Below are 14,335 nucleotides of genomic sequence, written 5' to 3'. Positions count from 1 at the left end.
AGGTGTCCCATCTGTTTAAAGTCCAGACATATAAGTGATTCGGAACTAGTAAAAAAAAAAAATCCAACTACAATTAAAAAAAAAAAGATTAGCGACATGAAATCAGTTTAACTAGGCACTAGTTCTGATAGGGATTATTGTCTGGGTATTTACTGGGACTACCACGAAGTGATGACCTAAGTTTTGCTTGTCATGAGACCATTTCCAGCAGTACAGTGCCCCCTACCCACCATGCTTGGGCACTGACTCACGCTGACTCAACAGGGAAGGAAGAGAGCCATCTAGTGAGGTAACTCTCCTAAAAGTGGCTCTATGCTGAGAGAATCACTGCACTTAGGTAAAGTAACTTAAATTTCATCCCCGTGTTTTACTATTGATAAGGTATTGTAAAAATATTTTGTAAATCATAAAGTATAAAACGAATTCTGTGAATACTAAAGAGTTACCCTGGCAAGTTGCTTTTAAATATTTTGTTGATATTTTGGGGGGTTTTTTCAGAGACCTATTGTATTATAACAAAGAATAAAGAAAAAAGTGCAGTGAAACTAACCTAACACCTCAAGTCCAACATTATATGCAGTTTCTCATACCAATAGGCTGCAACCCTCTGCAAAAAAAAAGAGGGGGAATGTCCTCTCAGATCTCTTTGGGGTCAAGCATGGTCATTGTAATTTCACATTTAGTTTCATTTACCTTATTGTTCTCATGGTTCTGTTCACTTTACTTTAAAATCAGTTCGTGTCTTTACATAGTTTGATATATTCTTCATACTCACTGTTTTTAACAGTGCAGGAGGGAAGCTTGATGGTAAGGGGATGGGGAGCCTGGTGGGAAAGGAAACAAACTGAATTTAGGATGGGAGTTCAAATACTACATCAGATACTGGCTGTGTGATTTTGGCAAGTTACTCTCAAGTAACTCTCAGCCTCCCTTGTAAGATGAGGCTGAACTCAATAACATCCAAGGTAACTTCTGGCTCTAAATCAATGATTCTAATAATCTATTACATTTATATACCACAATTTGTTTTCGCTGTTTCCTGACTGATAGACAAATACTTTATTTCCAGTTCTTTGCTAATAAAAAAATCTACATCTCGCAAATAATCTCTTGTCCTCATCTGTATTTTTTAATCATATCTCCTACTGTGCCCTCCATCAGTAAATATGTTGAATTTATATAAGCACCTTTCTTCAAGAGAGATGTTTTGCTTTTCCCTTCAATCACAAATTCCCATGCAGCTTCATTACAAGTATCTGATGCTAGACCCTAAAGTCGAGCCCAAAGATAACAAAAAGGAGAGACTACCCAATTTCCTTTAGGCCTTCCCTGATTTTGTTGAGCCCTTGAACATGTGCATATTCTGAGGAAAGCACTGAGAATGGAATTTAGGTTTCTTAATGCAAAATCTGCTCACCTCTTAATGCTTTGTATCAAGTTACATATTATAGTTGGGCTCTCTACCACTTAAAAGTTTCAGAATCATAAAGCATTTGCAACTCCACCACTCCCCATTTCTCCTCATTAAAGGAAAAAAATGCTGTTCATGGATTATTTCCACAATTCTCCCAAGGAACCTCATCACAAACCTTAATCACCATTCCCATTAGAGCTAGAAGGTAGGCTTCTGTGCCCATAGTTGTGACTGCATTAGAAACAAGATTTTAAAGGTCTTGAACATTTTAGAATCCTTCATTATTGTGGCTATTATTTAAAACCCACAAATCAGGGTGGCTAGGTGGTGTAGTAAATAGAGCAAGGGCCCTGGAGTCAGGAGGACCTGAGTTCAAATCCGGCCTCAGTCATTAAGACTTATTAGCTGTGTGACCTTAGACAAGTCACTTAATTCCAATTGCCCAGCCTTGCCCCCACACACACAAATCTTTACCAAGTAAATAGTGTACACACTTTTCAGCCAGGCACCAAACTTTCTGAAGCTCTTATTTTTCTCTCTCGTCAAACTGACAATGGGCCAGCCTGTATGAAATTTTTACCAAGGAATAATTCATTATGATAATTCAGCTACCTAGATTTAATGTTTACAAAGCTTCAATTTAGATGCTTAATTATTTTTTAATTTGGATGATAACAGTGATTTTGGAATTATACATCCTATCCCTGAAACCACAGAGTCACAGAACTTTCAACTCAACTTGGCAAGCTTAGCATGATTCAAGTAAGTGTTTATGCATTTTTTCCCTTGTATTTTCTGGGACATACTCCTGGGAAGCACCTTAATTTATCTTTGGGGGCCTGCATAGTGGTGGACTGGAGCAACAGGCCTGTTTTTCAAGAAAATGTGATTTTGAATTGCTAAAGAACCCCAGAGGGTTCTCAGAGGCTAGAGATTCTTGGACTCTCAAAGATACCTGTGATCATCATTTCTATGCAGATATCAACCCAATCTAGTGCTTATCCTGTGTAACTCATGTCCATAACCTCCCATAAGTTCACTAGGGGTTCCACCTAGTAGGAGGCCATCAATTTCTTTCAACATTTTAAAGGTATCAATGGAGCACTCTGCCTGTTTACATGTCATCCCTCATTCTTACCATGTGACCCAACCATCTTCTCTTCCTACAACACAATTCCTTGATAAGATCTTTTACTCCTTCTTTGAAGTTCCTATTTGGTTATATTCTCAAAGCTTGTACTATGTGGCTTTCCATCCACCTCTGTATAGTAGTCATTTTTATTCTTCAAAAACAGTTGTATTCCATGCTTTGCTGCTGTATATCAGTATCAGTAGAATGTTGTTCAAAATATGGGCCTTTGCTTTCATGAGAAGCTTGGGGTCAATAAAGGAACTTTGCAGTTTTCTGGAGGCAATACAGCGGGTCCCCATCCTCCTACTCAACTATGTTCCTGACTCAATGTCCATCTGTACTGTCTGTCCCAAATATACATACTGATGAACAGGCTCTATTGGTTGTCCATCCAGATTCATGCTGAAATCTGGACAAGTAGACATTCATCACATTCTTGGTCTTTCCTGTACAGATGATCAGAAGAAACAAACTTGGGGTCATTATAGACCTGTTCCAGGAGGCTCTGCAATGTTTAGGGACTTGAGGTAGTCGACACAATGACATTCACAAAGGGGATCATCTGGAGGGCTTTTGTACCCAAGGGAAATCAGTATTCTCTTTCCTGTCCAGTGTGTGAAACCCCAAAGAGATTAAATGATTCAACTGGGTGAATGAACGATTCATCCTGGTTCAAAGAGCAACCCAATGACAATTAGGACAGCTTTAAACTGGGAGGATCCAGCTCTCAGGATTATTGAGCTGGGGTGGAGTCAACAATTTTTTGAAGTGCTCTGCTAAATGTTTGGTCACTGATTTCTAAGATACAGTTGTCTAGCCCAAACAGACCCACTTCTACTACCCATCCCTAGAATATGCAATTCTAATCTGGGGAGAGGAAAGGCATTTTAGATCCAAATCTTCCTTCTTGGACTATGATCTAACCCATGTCCATTTTATCCAGAAGCATATTTTATAAGAAATTTCCTCAAATGGTTTGCTGAAATCCAGACATACACACAATCTCTACAGTTTCCTTCCTTATAAAAGAATGTTAGGGCAAGCTTTGCCAGTCTTACTCCAATCCCCTATTAATATTTTGCTATTATTAAGATCACACCTCGGGTCCTAATCAGTTAGCTTTGTTAACAGCTAATTGCCTAGCAATATTGGAATACAGCCAAATCCCTAGAAGGAAGTTAGGGATATTGATTGAACAGGTAGAAGGCCACTAGGGACAAACTTTGTTTAATTTACAGATTTGCCTAGGGTAGGCTCCAGATACCTTTATCTACAAACTCAGCCAAGGGGATTTAGATCCACAAACTAGAGACCTAGACATAAAAACTGACAAAATCATATTAATTTTAGAGTTGGTAGAAGTACCAGCCATCATCTAGTCCAACCAATAATAGAAAGGCATCCCTACCATAATCTACCTGATTTGTGATCACTCAGCCTCAAAGACCTCCAGTTAGGGGCAGGCAACCCTCCTAATGTAGCCCATTGGATTACAGTTTTAGATAGCTCATGTTAGAAATTTCTTTCCCTTCTGAAATCTGCATTTCTCCAATTTTCTCCCTCTGCTCCTGGTTCTGCCTGAGAGCCAGATAGAAAAATTAGCCAATCTTTCTTCCTCATGACAGTTCTTCAAATACTGGAAGCCATCTGTAGTGAGTCTCCTAGTCTTCTTTTCTCCAGGCTTGACATCCTCTCAGTTCCTTCAATTCTCATAAGACAGAAGCCCAAGGACTTACATGTTCTTGGATAAACTCTCCAGTTTATCAGTATCCAACAATCTGTGGGACCAAAACTAAGAGAGGGCGCCAGATGTACTGTGACCAGGGGCAAAGAGTAGGATACTATCACACCGTTAACCTGGGAGTTAGGCTTCTCTTAATGAAGCCCAAGACCCTGTTAGCATTTTCTTTGGCTACGCCAATCACATTGCTGAATTATATTGAATTTTCAGTCCATTAAAACTCCCAGCTCTTTTTCAGACAGAGAAGTCCCATCCTGTTAATCAAAAAGCATTTGGCAAATGCTTTCTATGTGCCAGGCTCTGTTCTAAGTACTAGGCCTACAAACTCTCACATGAAAATAACTATGTACATAACATGATCTAGGTAGCTAGCTCAGTACAGGGTAAACGAAAGGTAATCCCTTAAGGAAGGTTCTAGTGGGAGAAAGGGAGTGGGTCGAAGGTATTTTTTTTAAGCTGATTCTTTAAAACCCAAATGTAATATTTTACATTTATCCTTACCGAAAATCTTCCTTACAGATTCAGCCTAACAAATACTCTAGCCTGTCAGTGTATTTTCAAATCCTGTCAATTACTAGTCACTCTGCATTTATAACAAATTGTTATACTGAATTACCCATAAAAAGTAACTTACTTTGGCCTAAAATGAAACCAATTGTAAAAGTATTTTTCTCTCCCCTACTTTCTAATTCTTGGAAGAAAGGTGAACTGTTATTATATGACCCCTGGGAATGTGCTTAGCATTTGGGATAATATTAATAGCTAAAATCTTGCCATCATGTCTCTAAGAGACCCTATTTAATGTGCCTCTCTCAGCCTTGCTTCTAGTTGAATCAACTTGCATTACTACTATTGCTATGAATTATGATTACTTCCACTTTTTTTCTGAATAGCTTCTGTTGTGTCTGCCTGTCTCATTCAGAAACAGAAGTGATAAAATTATGCTTGTTTTGTAGAAGTGGGGGAAAGGAGGGGGGAAGGAAGGAAGAAAGAGAAAGAAAGAAAAGAAAGAAAGAGGAAGAAAGAAAGAAAGAAAGAAAGAAAGAAAGAAAGAAAGAAAGAAAGAAAGAAAGAAAGAAAGAAAGAAAGAAAGAAAGAAAGAAAGAAAGAAAGAAAGGAAGAAGGAAAGAAAGAAAGAAAGAGAAAGAAAAAAAAGAAGGAAGAGAAGGAAACAGGGCTTAGAGGTGACAGATGAAACAACTTGCCTTAGGCCATACAATATATGTTTTTCTGTGTTCTGTTCAAACTTACTGTTGCCCAACATTTATCAGTCCAAGAAAACATGGAAGCTTGTCAGAGCACTGGATCTTTTCTGTTCAGCAAAGCCTTGACAAGGCATGTATGTGCACACCTCAGGCAGGGTTTAACATTTGGCTCCCTGAAGAATTCATGACGAAACAAGAGATAGGTTTGTAAGAAGCAAAACAGGCAATTTTGAGTACATAAAATTTAAAAGTTTGTGTACAGATAGGTCCAATTCAACTAAAATTAAAGAAGCAGAGAATTGGGAACTTTTTTTTGCAGCAAATCTCATTTCTAAGATATATAGGGAATTGATTCAAATTTATAAAAATAAAAGCCATTTCCCAACTGAGAAATGATAAAATGATGTAAATATGCAGTTTTCAGAGGAAGAAATCCAAGCAACTAATAGGCATATGAAAAAATGTTCTAAATCACTAATAGAGAAATGCAAATTGCAACAACTTTGAGATACTACCTTATACCCATCAGCTGTGGAAACTGTAAAAAAGACAGGTGCCTTAATGCACTGATATTGGAACTATGAAATAACCTGGCCATTCTGGAAAGCCATTTGGAATTATGCCCCAAAGCAATTAGACAACACATACCTTTTGGGCCAGAAATGCCACTAGTAGATCTTTACCCAAAAGAGATCAAAGAAAAAGAAAAAAAAAAAGACCACATGTACAAAAGTATAGCTTCATTTTTTTGTGGTAGCAAAGAACTAGAAACTGAAGAGATGCCCATCAATTGAGGTTGAACAAATTAGCTACAGTCTATAAATGTGATAGAATACTATCCTGTAAGAAATGATGAAGGGGATGGTTTCAGAGAAACCTGAAAAAACTTATATGAACTGATGCAAAGTGAAGTCAGAAGAACCAGGAGAACAATTTATACAATAACAATAGTATAAAGACAAGCAGCTTTGAAAGACTTAAGAACTCTGATCCATACAGTGACAAATCCTAGTTCCAGAGAACAAAAGGTGAAACAAACTCTACACACTTTCAGTTATAGATGTGATAGACTTAATAGTACAAATTGAAGCATGTTTTTCCTGGACATGGCCTGTGTAGGAATTTGTTTTGCTTGTCTATACATGTTCGTAATGGGTTTTGTTTTTCTTGCTTTCTCATTGGGGGAAGACAGAGGGAAGTTAGAGGAATAGGAGGTCCTGAAAATAAAGTTGAATTAATTTTTTTTAATGTGTCCACAGTACATTACTAACTAGGCAATGTAGGCAAAGTACTTTGTAAACAATCAATAAATGCGAACTAATTTTCTTAGTCTCATTCTTCTTATCTTTTTTCAATGGCATTCTGATAGAAATATTTTGGAACAAGTCACTATCCTGCTGTTATAATTCCTTATATTTAATGTTCTGTGCACTTGGGATGAAATAACTGCTTTTTAAATTACTGTTTGTTATTTATTAGATGCTTTACTATATCTCAGGCAACTTAGTATAAAAATAAGTATGAAATGTCATGGAGAAAAACTTTTAGCCATGAAAACCTATCCCTTATTGCTTCTCCTTGTATGTGACATCCTAGGCAGCTACCCACCTTACCTACACCTAGACTTGGCTTTCAACCCTTAACCTGTTTTTTTCCAACCACAATTCTATCACCACCAACCCTCTTTTGCCTCCCACAGCTGGCCTCTTGAAGTGGCCAGTTTCTTGCTTTGTATGATTAGAGGGGTGCCAGGGAGATCTTCCTGACCAAAAAAATCTCCCCATGACACATTTGGAAAGTTCCACTATTAAAGATTCATTCCTCACTGTCCTCTCCTGGCATCCACTAGTAAAACCTAATACCCCTGGGAAGGTTAACACATTAAGCTCTTATCAGATGCAAATACCTTGGTGTGAATTATTTTTATTTTTCTCTGGAACCCTGACCTATTGGGGGAAAGGGAGCAGAAGAAAAATTGCTCTTTTTGTCATTTTTCTTAGAATCATACTTATCCATTAAGACTCCTCCTAACCATGGTTACTGCCACTTCCGTGCTCCAAAACCCAAAAGCAAAAGGGAGGGGAGGGAAGATATAAGCATTTATGAAATGTCTACTATGTGCCAGGCACTATGCTAATCACTTTAGAAATATCTCATTGAGGAAACCAAGGCTTTACCATGCACCGTGGATGAGAAGAAACCAGTCATTATGGACTTCATTGCAGGATCAGAGAAGTATGAATAGAAAAGCTATGGTCTCCATAGTGACATAGTTTGTACTAGATAGCTATATTTTCTTAATTATCTCATTGAAGAAGCCAAAGAAATCCTAAATGAATGCTGGTGGACAAGTCAAAAATGAGTACAGCCCAAGGGAAATGAGAAGTCCCAGGAGAGCATTAGTATCATTAAGGATATTAAAGTTCACATTTGTTTCATAGAAGAAATTTGGTAGGACTCTGTCTATGTAATATTGGAATTAATTGTTCTTTAAATGTTTGATAGAATTTGCTTGTTAAATCTATCTGGTCTTGGGTTTTGTTTTTTCCTTTGGGGGTTCATGTATAGCTTGTTCAATTTTTTCCCCCTAAGATTGGGTTATTTAAGTCGTCTATTTCTTGTTCTATTAATCTAGGCATTTTATATTTTTGTATATTCATTTCATTTAGATGATCATATTTATGGTCATATATCTGAGTGAAATAGTTCCTAATATTTTTTCTTATGCTTCATTGGTTGTTAATTTGCCTTTTCTCATTTTTTTTACTGGTAATTTGGTTTTCTTTTTTCTTTTTATAAAAATTAAATTAGGGGTGGCTAGGTGGCACAGTGAATAGAGCACCGGCCCTGGAGTCAGGAGGATCTGAGTTCAAATCCAGCCTCAGACACTTAACACAAAACTAGCTGTGTGACCTTGGGAAAGTCACAACCCCAATTGCCCTAACTTTCCCCTCCAAAAAAAAAACCAAATAAATAAAAATTAAGTTAGCTGATGTTTTCTCTTATTGTCCCCCTTCCGCTCAAAAGCTCCCAGTCTTGTTTATTAATTCAATAGTTTTTTCTTCTTATTTTTAAACTCTTCAGGATTTCTATTTTGGTATTTAATTGTGGTTTTTTAATTTGTTGGTTTTCCAATTTTCATGGTTGAATACCCAATTTATTGATCTCTCTCTTTTTTTTTTAACGTGGGCATACCATGCTAGAGTCCCCCATGTCTCATAATTGATACTAAAATTCTTCAGAAAGACCTTGAGAGTGCCCTTGTACCTCTTTTGACCTTTTTGTGAGCACTTGCCTTGTGCAAGTGAGTTTCCTCATCTTTAAACTGATTATAATAATAGCACCCACCTCACTGGGCTGTTGTGAATCAATATGCTTATGTGCATTATGTATGTATATTGAGTATATATAAGTTATGAGTTAATGAGTTGATATACATAAAGTGACTTGCAAATCTTCATGTGCTATATAAATGCTAGGTATAGCTATTATTATTATTGCACTGGGCAGTGCACCTTGGGGTTGGAGAAGGCGCTTCAGTTTATATACTCCACACCTTAAACACCCAACTTGAGCATTTCTTCCACCTCAGAATCCTCAAATCCTGACTGCTCTCAAACCCTTCTTTGTCTGCAGGTATAACCCCACATCCAGGAATTTCAAAGAAACAAAGTCTGGTGCTCCTATTCCAGCTTCCCCACCCAGCGCTCACTCTCAAGGGGTAAGAAGTGTTAGCCACTCATAGTATCCCATAGATGGGAGCTGATGTTCCAGTTGGCGCCCAGTGCTACTGCTTCACTCTGCCTCAGATCTGGGGCCTGCTATGTTCTTGCTCCATCTCCCACTTTTACCTGACACATACATTAACTTCTTGTGAGAGCCTTCCAGTGTACAAAAGATGAAATTTTGCATTTCAATCTTACAGGACAGCCCTGTAAAATTTAGAATCCTATTTTCTTCAAGAAGCTTTCAGTCTGTTTGAATAGACCTAGCACAATGTAGAAGTAAAATATTCAATAATGATGATAATACCTAGAATTGACACACTACCTTTCCAGTGGAAAGTATGGAGATTATTGTATTTTGTGTCCTCTGGCCCTCACCTTGTCTTACTTTCATATTTATATTTGTTATTCAATTATTCTCTGAATAGCTAATAAAGCTAATATTTGCTCTCTCTTTCCTGTTCCTCCTTAGCATTGATGTGCTTTCTCATATATGACAACACTGTCAAAGATTTCTCCCCAAATGCACATTCTAAGAGAAGGCATGAATAACTTAGTTAACATTTCACACTTTTATCCCCATTGATATTTGAGTCTTTTCTATGTGGATTATTGTGATTGATTGGGCCCTACCAGTCTTTCAAGCATACCCTGTAGTGATATTTTACTTAAAACAAATGATCAATAAATGTAATAATGATATTTCAATTTGTTGACTACAATAGCAAATTTCTTATTCCCCAGGTGAATTGGTTGATGATTTAACATTCAATAAAGTTAATTTCTTATTGCTTTTTTGAATATTTATTGACATTTATTAAATACTTAAGAATAAACAAAGAATTCCTGCTCCCTCTTTCCCAAGTGTCTAATGCTCTTCAGCAATTACGGGTCAAAGGCATTGTCTACTATGTACAAATTGCTTCATAGGGCCTTCTCAGAACACTCTGACAAATCCTATTATCTGACCAAGTGTGTACTTCCAGAAGAGAAAACGGTTTGCATCTGAAGTGAGAATGTCTTCTTTCATTAGCTGCTCTATGATTGAGTGAGATTCGAATTAAGATCTGTCTCATAACAGAAGAATATTAGAAGGCTAATTTGGAGCAAAAACAGCTGTTCTTGTTCCTATCACTCCCTCTCCCCCACCCCTTTAGAAAGACATTGAAAAGAAAGATAATTCCTTTAATGCCAAGGTAATCTGATATGTATCACTATTTTAAAAGGCCACCATTGCTAAATCTCTTTTAAGGTGCTGTAGTACTTTAATCTTCTGCCCCCAGGAGTACTTCCTGATTTTCACTTGTGACTGCTTTAATTTTATAATTTCTATGATGCTGAAGTATCTGCCATAATTGCCAAGTCCAGAGGCTTCTCTCTTTGTTTTTACTACATTAAAGGTACCAGAATAACACCATGGTTGTTAACCTCCTGTGTCTCAATAAAAGTAATAATAGCCCACATTTCTATAAAGCTTTAAGGTTTACAAAGTCCTTTCTGTACATGAAGAATTAGAAATTCTGCAGATGGGGAAAGTGAAGCTTTCACAGCTAATAAGTGCCTAAGGCAGGATCTGAACCCAGGTCTCCAGATTCTAAAGACCAATATTCCTTCAATCACATCTCATTGGGATCTCACTCCATGAGCTTGTCCACCATTTTTCCCACTCATAGATGTCTTTGAGGATGTCTTTTAGACTACTTTTTGTGAGCAATTCATCCTTGGTGCTGTACTGCAGCCTATATGTAGCCAACGTGCATCTTTCCACCGCCCTTTTGGTTACATGTGATTTTGATTCTTCTAAGATTATAGTGTCTCATGATCTGCAACCATGTAATATCAATGGGTGAATATTGATTTTTACAGCAACAAGCAGTATGGAATCAATGAAAGCAATATGCCATTTCCCAAACAGGATCCAGTTTATTATCTTATTACTAAATTCATTTCTGGCTATGTCATTATCCATTTGCAATGCCTTCTCTCTCTCTCTCTCTCTCTCTCTCTCTCTCTTCCGATCTACTATCCTCTCCCGCTCAGTAGTTTTCTCTCTCTCTCTCTCTCTCTCTCTCTCTCTCTCTCTCTCTCTCTCTCTCTCTCTCTCTCTCTCTCTCTCTCTCTCTCTCTCTCTCTTTCTCTTTCTCTCTCTCTTTCTTTCTCATTCTCTTCCCTGCCTTTTCCCTTTCCCCCTCTTTCCCTCCCTTCTTCCCCTCACCCTCCACCCCTTCCAGAACAGTGATTTTATGGTATAGAGAACTACAGGTGAGGAAACTCCCCTTACCAAAGTAGAACTGTACCAGTTCTACAACTAATAGTCTTAGACAGTTGCCTAAGGGTATTGAAAGGTTAAGTGACTTGCCTGGGTTGCTGACAATCCTTGCAACCCTAATAATTAAAAGAGAATTGATGCACCCTCTGCTATTACAGGACTCTTGAGAGTAGGAGAGCAAGCCAAAAGGAACCTCCCACCTCTCATTCTTCCCAATCCTGTCATATACAATTTCCAGCTGCCTAAGTGAATAACAGCCCCCTTTTCCTGTTCTTTCATCCTCATCTATCTCCACCCCACCCTTCCCATGTCCTGCTCTAGTTCTGTTCTCCTCTTCTACTATGTCCTTTAGAATCCTTATTCTATTGTTAACAAACTTCCTTTGATTTTAGACCTCTTCCTTTCCCGTATTCTGGCACTCGTTGGAGAACAAATTTCTCCCAGAAGATATTGTGTTCCTGGCCATCTGGTTGCACCTTGTATTATGCATGACACCTTGGTCCTGGAGGAATTGCATATTCCTTGTTTCCCATTGCCACTTCTAGACACACATCTCCTTTGCACCCTCACTCAGCAACCTCTCTATCTTTGAAGATGACTATCCAAGTGTATCACCCAATCCAGAGCCTGCTGGCAGTTATCTATCAACCCCTTAGATCATTCTCCCTCTTTTCTCAAGAAGTTCAGTTCACAGTCTTCCTCTCCAACCAGTCCCCGGCTATAACCCCTCTTAAGGCTTTGATTTCCTCCCTTCCCAATCTTGACCCTATATTTAATCAATTCAATATTACACTGTCCTCCACTGGACTTACTAAACCCCAGCCCTAAATTACTAAGGTCCTATGCATGTGCTTATGAATGATAGTCATGCAGCTATTCAGATTGGGTCCATTATAAATTTGTGTTATCTGATGTCAGCTGAGCTCTCATAGCAAAACAATGCTTCTGTTCCTCCCTATTTAATTATTTCATTCTCCATATCAGCTTTTCTAAATATTTTTTGCCCCTCAAACCTCCCTTTCCCACACTCTCCAAGCAAATCTGTATTTTAGGAATACTGAAAGCATAGGGACCAATTAATAGCTTTTGGGATAATTAAGATGAGAGGTGATGAGGAGTCAGAACTAGGGTAGACTCTGTGTGCACTGACCTAAGATGGTGCTGCCTTGAGGTTAAGTCCCAGCCAACTCTCTTTTAGAATGGAATTTTTACAGGGCTTGTTTGATAAAGATGTTAGCTTCCCATTTTTCTTACTTGTTACTTCTCAAAGTGGGGAAACAGACACAGTTCTTTTCCAGCCAAGAAAGTAATAGGAAATGATAGTCAAAAGGATTCTAGAATACAGAATGCCCACATGATCAGCTATATACTATCTAGCTTGGAAGATTACAAGGTGAAATGGTTGATTACTGAAGAAATAAGTTAAATAAGTTAATATAATAAATAAGAAGTTAAAAATAAATAATATAATATAGAAGTTAAATAAGAAGTCCAATTTGTATGCCTTTGCACCTTTTGGGTAACTTATAAATTGTGCTTTTATGAAAACTGGGGAAAGGATCCTCTCTCAAACTGGTTAGCAAAGGTTACTATGAACATCTTGAACCTAGATGTAACATAAGGGTAAACTTGATCTTAGTATGTTACGTGCAAACAAGAATGTGGCATATCTAAACTGCAAGATATTCCTCCCAGGATGTCAGCTTTTAGTAAGGAAATCTCAGAATACTCTGTACAATTCTGAAGAACACAGCTTGAAGAAGGTGGAAGACTTGGAAAAGGATCCAAGAGAGACTATTGCAAAGGGATGAAAAATCAGGCCTAGGAATAAAGAAAGGTTAAAGGAAATAGAATTATTTAGCATTTTGCCTCCCTGACCATTCTAATTTCCCCATTCTTTTCCTGTTCTTTTCTATTTTTCTAGACAGTAGGACATCCAATCAGCCTCTCCAGTTTTGTATTCATCTCTAGTATAGCCTCACACCTTTGGAATGTAACCAGACAGGAACCACAAATCTTGCTTATTTTTTTTTTTTTTTTGTAATGATGACAGAAGGGTGGGGAAGAAAATAGATAAGAAGAGTGAGAAAATGAGAGGTAAGAGGAAGGCAAAAAAAGGAGAGAAAAGGGAGTATCAAGGGAAGAAGGAAAAGAAGGAAAGAAGTAGATAAAGCAATAGCAAGGAAGGAAGTAGTTCCCGACCTCCATATTAATAGTATATTTTTTTATTTCATCAGCATGTGATGCATAGTTACATGGATTATAGCTACTTGATCTCTCATAAAATCTATGACTCCCTTGCAAACAAATCCCATGACTTCTCATCAATCCTCCCCAATATATTTGTCATACTTGACCCTAGTAATCACCACTTTTTTCTTGAAACTCCCTTCTCCCAACTAGAATTCATTAAACTTTTCTTAAAGTAAAGAACTACATTGGGACCTGGGACAAAACCAAAACAGTTCTTGCCCTTAAGGAGCTTATATTCTACTTGGAGGGGAGTTTGGGAGGGTAAGGCTAGAATGACAGGTATACAGGTAAGTCAATACAAAACAGATACAAAGGAAACACAAAATATTTTCTGAGAGAGGGAACAAAGGACATCTGGAAGGGCCTCCTTTGGTAGGTGACACTTGAGTAGAACTTTGAGGGGCCTTGGGAGTGATGAAGGAATGCATTCTGGACATGGGAACACCATGAAAAGGTAGGCCATGGAATGTTGAGGGAATGGCAGGTCAAGTCAACAAGCATTGGCATGTGCTAAAGACTCTTTGATAAATACACTGGAGATACAAAGAAAGGGGGAAAAAACCAGTCCCTGCCCTCAAGGAGCTAACATTCTAAAT

Source organism: Petaurus breviceps, unplaced genomic scaffold (assembly GCF_028583685.1).
Source record: "Petaurus breviceps papuanus isolate PSGF00001 unplaced genomic scaffold, PetGlider_PUasm1.0 90895, whole genome shotgun sequence".
Taxonomy (NCBI): Eukaryota; Metazoa; Chordata; class Mammalia; order Diprotodontia; family Petauridae; genus Petaurus; species Petaurus breviceps.
This window is presented reverse-complemented; position numbering follows the sequence as displayed.